The sequence below is a fragment of the Malurus melanocephalus genome, unplaced genomic scaffold (genome assembly GCF_030028575.1).
Source record: "Malurus melanocephalus ecotype Western Australia unplaced genomic scaffold, MMel_1.1 scaffold_301, whole genome shotgun sequence".
Lineage (NCBI taxonomy): Eukaryota > Metazoa > Chordata > Aves > Passeriformes > Maluridae > Malurus > Malurus melanocephalus.
In genome coordinates, this window is record NW_026623533.1 from 373184 (window position 1) to 378279 (window position 5096).

The window sequence follows — 5096 nt, forward strand, 5'->3', positions numbered from 1 at the left end:
ATCTCTCCCCTGAGAGGAAAAACTGATCAAAAAGTGAACATTGCCTGAATAAACCCACCTGCTATTACTCAGGCATGACAAAGAAACAGGCTGCTGTCTATACGTTTCAGAAGTTGTGGAGTGGCATCAAAATGCACAAAACCATTTTCCATCTGGGTCTCTGGGGAGATGTCGTCCTTATGCATTTAAACTAAACTTTTTTTCTGCTGCTTCCCAAGCTTCTCAACTATAAATAATACTGATACACCAAATGGCGTATCTCCAAGTTCTGCTTCCCCTTACTTTCAAATTTTGAATGTCATCAGGTTAAACTGTCCTTTAATCTCATTCTCACATTTTCCAGGTGTTTGTTCTGCCATGTATTAGGAATTCTGTTGGAGTAAAGTTGGGCCGAACTAAATTCAATATATGGCTGTACTTTAGCTAGAAAATGTCTGCAACTACAAAGAATTTACCAATCAAAATCAACCCCTCAAATGATAGGAATATTTTAAGCAATCCCCAAGGTTCAATACCGGGTCCAGTCTGGTTTAACTTATTCATCAGTGATCTGAATGAAGGAACAGATGCCTCCTCAGCAAGTTTGCTGATGGCACAAAGCTGGGAGAAGCAGCCAAAATCTCAGAGTGCTGTGCAGTCCTTCAGAAGGACCTCAATAGGCTGGAGGGATGGGCAGGGAAGAACCTGCTGAAATTCAACAAATGCAGGGTCCTGCACCATTGGAAAGGCCACATCTGGCTTTGTGTGTGGGCTGTGTCCAGTCCTGGATTCCTCAGTACAAGAGAGACCTGGAGCTCCTGGACTGGGTCAAAGCAAAGGGCAACAAAGATGATTAAGAGCTGGAGCATCTCTCTTACGATGCCAGGCTGAGGGAGCTGGCCGTGTTCGGTTGAAGTTGTTGATTCAGCATCGTGTGTGTGCTGCAGACACAGACATACATAGTTCTTTGTCTCAGTTACTGTCTACTGGTTCATACGGTCAGAGTTGGCTTGGCTTCTATGAGCTGATCTCTGGCTGTTACTGTCCTCTGGTAAATATGTTTGTGCTTGTCAGCTAAAATGTTACATTTTGCAGCATCTAAAATTGAGGCATCCTATCTGATCTATTCATCTAAGTTTCCTCTGTAGCTAATGAAGGAAAAAGGGGCATTCCCCATTATTAATATGAGATATAAGAGATATAATTACCCTATATATTTTCTTCAGTGACAAGTTGGGAATAGGATGCTCCTACAGACAGCCAAGAAGCACATTACTTTCTGTGGGGAAGATGACAGAGTGGTTTTATGCTGCTACAGAGTGGTTTTATGCTGCTACAGTGGCTGAAGGAGAAACCTGTTAAAGCTGGCATGGGCATTAAGACTGGCAAGGCAGCAGGGAGAGGGATGGAGGAGAATGATTAGAAAATTCTTCTGCTGTCTTGACTGGGAAAAAAAAAGTATTAAGTTATGTCAGTAATCATTACACAGATGAGGTGAATCACCTCATGGAGATAATTGTTCCCTCCATTAGCTGCAGAGAGATGTTAACTGCAATTAACTGCACCTTCATTGACACTGGTCTCTGAAAAACTGTCAGGTGTTTTGTCTGACTTCTGAGTCACTTAAGCTGCTTCAACAGTTAGTTTTACAGTCAAAGAATTATGTCAAATCTTCATCTGATTTGACACTTGGAACTATTCTTTTTTCCCCTCCTTTTTTTCCAGCTTTGAAGACTGTCATTCTTTGACACGTGGCTTACAGAGCAAATTTGCTTTAAGATTGCATTCATCTCCTCAGTAAGCCAGATCAGTATTACATCTGAGTACCTGAGCTGAATAATTTAATGAAGGCAAGATGACTGCTTCCATAACATGCTTTGGAGGCGTTCTAATTGTAATGAAGACAGCTGCCGAGGTTAGTTCTCATTAGTTCAGCAAAGAATCTGGTTGAAAACTCTTGTATTGCATGAAAATCACTTGCACTTCCATTGGAGTCAATGGCATTTCTCACATCCTTTTTCCATTCAGATTTAAAATAATCATCTTAGAATTAGCCAGGACTGGAAGGAAGAAACCAGTCTCAGCCACACCAGCCTCAGTCGAAGACTTGTTTACAGATGTCAGGAGAGTATTAGTTGAAGCCATTGACATGCATTTTGACAAAATGTATTTTTTTGTATTACTTTGCCTTACAGTCTTTTACTTTAAGTTTGGTAAACAATAGGTAGTCACAGCAGACAATTCCAGGATGAGCAGAGGTTTCCTGTTACCCTTCTTTGCTGAAGATCGTAACTCCGATTTCAGAGTTAGTGGGTTTCTAACAGAACTGGATAATCTGGGCTGCTGTTGAGCACCACAGTCAGAACATGGTCCGTAACAGAGAGTAAAGGCTGTCAGAGTGGAGCTATTTCTGAATCTTGCTGAAGGTGGGACTATTTTATCATTCTGACTGCTTTCCTCTGTCCTTTTTTCTAAACAGTGGTGCCAGTTTTATGAGGCTTTCTGTATCTGTCAAGCTGGTGCTTCTTTGGGGCATTGCCTTCTCCCAGCCTTTCAGAGAGAAAGCTGCATGGGAATATAAGCTGTGGTATACAAAACGTAGCTTCTAGTTTGTTTTCCTTGCTGAAAAAAAGGAAAGCTTTCACATACCTGCATACTTCAGCTAAATATCAAAACTTTGATTAAAGTTTTGTGAAAAAAAGAGGAAGAAATTATAGGAGTGTCTAGAAGAGGAGAAATAAAAATGCCTCTAGAGCTAAAGCCTAGATACATATGGATGTAACAATCCAGGATCCTGTTTGGGTGCCTCTGTGAGGAAGGTAGTGCCAGGCAGTGGCACAGACTGTTATCATCTTTGAGAAAATCACAGATACAATGGAAACCCAATTTGATGGCTATCTTTGGCAAGTCCCCCCAAAAGCAGAGAAGCTGCTGCAGTGCAAGATTCATGACTTGCATGGATTTATTACTACCTGGTTTACATGGCTCCCTTCAGCAAGGCATGGAGACTTTCATCTATCAACAAGGATGATACACTTGACTTGAATCACTTTGGGACATTTTTTTTTTTTTTATCAGCATATGTATTATCTTCAAGAGCAGCAACAGCAGGTGAAGTGTGATCCGACCTTGAGTGTGTGCAGGCCAATAACCATATTAAGTAATATTTACATTAACCCTGGAATTATTACCCAGGTAAGGATATTTATTGCCATAGTCCTATTGCTATTTGCCATTCTTAGCACACAGAGTATTCACTCGTGCGATGCAACTGCACGTGTAAATCGAGTCTAGTTTTCTGAACTGTCCCCGGCTGTAAAATGTGCAATATGCTGAACGCATGCTGTGTTCATCTCCGTGTGTAGCTTTTCCACGCTAGGTGGAAAGAAGCGCTCGGTAGTGGCAGCAGAATGAGCAGCTCTCGGTGCCATGAGCACCGTTTTACACTAGGCGTCTCCCTCGGCGTATTCATTCAGCTGCGAGCTCCACCTGCTGTGCCCACTGGGCGTCAAGCGCAGGTAGGGACGCACAGACAGATTCGTACAAGGGAGCAGAAAACCTGCTACAGCACAGTGGAGACAAATACTGCTCAAAAGACCTAGTCAGCACTTGTACTTTAGTCCGAGTTAATTGAAGCTTAAAACCTTTCATAAAACCAAGATTATGTTTTTCTTTAGGGGTACTAAAACCCAACGGTGAACAGTTTAATTTCTTTCTGCCAGCTCTACAGACAAGGGCAACATGTACAAAACTGAGGCTCGTAAGGTGGTGCTGGTGTAAGTTCTGCACTTGAAGCATGATGTTAGTAGAGAAAGTGTGCTACGTGTTAGATCCCTGGGAGTTTAATATAGGCTCTTGCTGTCTCATTGCTTACTGTATTGGAAACTTACTTCGACACAGAATTTCAAAACAAATGAAACACTGGTTCCTGGATGTCTTTTAATAACGCACTCTCAGACTGGATGGCTGAAGGCACTGACTCAATATTAGGATGCTGCCAGGAGTTGTTGGTTCCACAATTCCACTTGTGAAATTCCAGACATGGGTAGATCTATATGCCAAATGTGCTGGATTTTCTTCACCTGTAAAACTCACTTGCTCAGTTTGTGCACAGTGATTCTGACCTACTGCATGTGTGTGAATTCATGGTGTAATGCCTCAACAGGTTTTGATGTCCATTGGCTTCAGATAAGGACCTGTGATTTCAGCCAGAGGAGGGTGTATGGTTGTTCCACAGTCACTGCCGTGGCACAGAGTGCTTTGTCAGCAAGGAACAAAATAAAAGTTAAAATCTTCACTTGATGAAAAAGGGGTAACTCAGAAAAGAGGTGACATCCTTGGCATATCTGTATTTTTTTTCAAGGTTTATCTACCTTTTTTTACCCTCTTAACATATTTTTCCCCATGTGTCCTTGGGCTAGCACAACTACTTTATTTAAGGCAAGTAAGACAGCTGACTATGGTGACTTAGTCCTAGACTACTTATTCCAAACTAGTGGTTTAAGGTGTTTAGTAGTGGCTCTGCTTATAAACTTTTTTACAGAATGCTATTTCAAGACGTATCAGAGACAGGTGGAACAAATCACATTCAATGGACCTCTAACTCCTGACTTTGGAAAAATCCAGCTGTCCTAGGGTAGCTGAGTATTTGTATTCCTACCATCTGCTTACGTTAGAGGAAAGGTAAACAACCCTTCTGTAACTATACAATACTGCTATGGTTTGTTTTGTGGTGTTCCTCTCTTCAAAGACAGTGGGAGGGAAAGGTACAAGTCACACACATTCCTGGAGGAGTCTTGGGCTCAGCGGCAGGGAAGAAGCTGTMTGCTCTCTGGGACTGATTCTTTTTTATTTCCCCTTTCTTTGGACTTGTTTTTTCCTTGATTCTTTTTCTTCATCATTTGAGAATTAAGAGGATTCCCGTGGCACGACAGGTGAGAAAGATCCTCCAGTGAACCACCGGAGCAACTCTGTCCAACTCCTCTGGGGGCCCTGGAGKGGAAGCCACTCCCAGGAGGGAAGAGAAAGACTTTAAGATCCAACAGCTGGTCCCATAGGGTTTCTTTTTGGTTTTTTTTTTTTGTTTGTTTTATAATTTTCTTTTCTTTTTTTTTTTT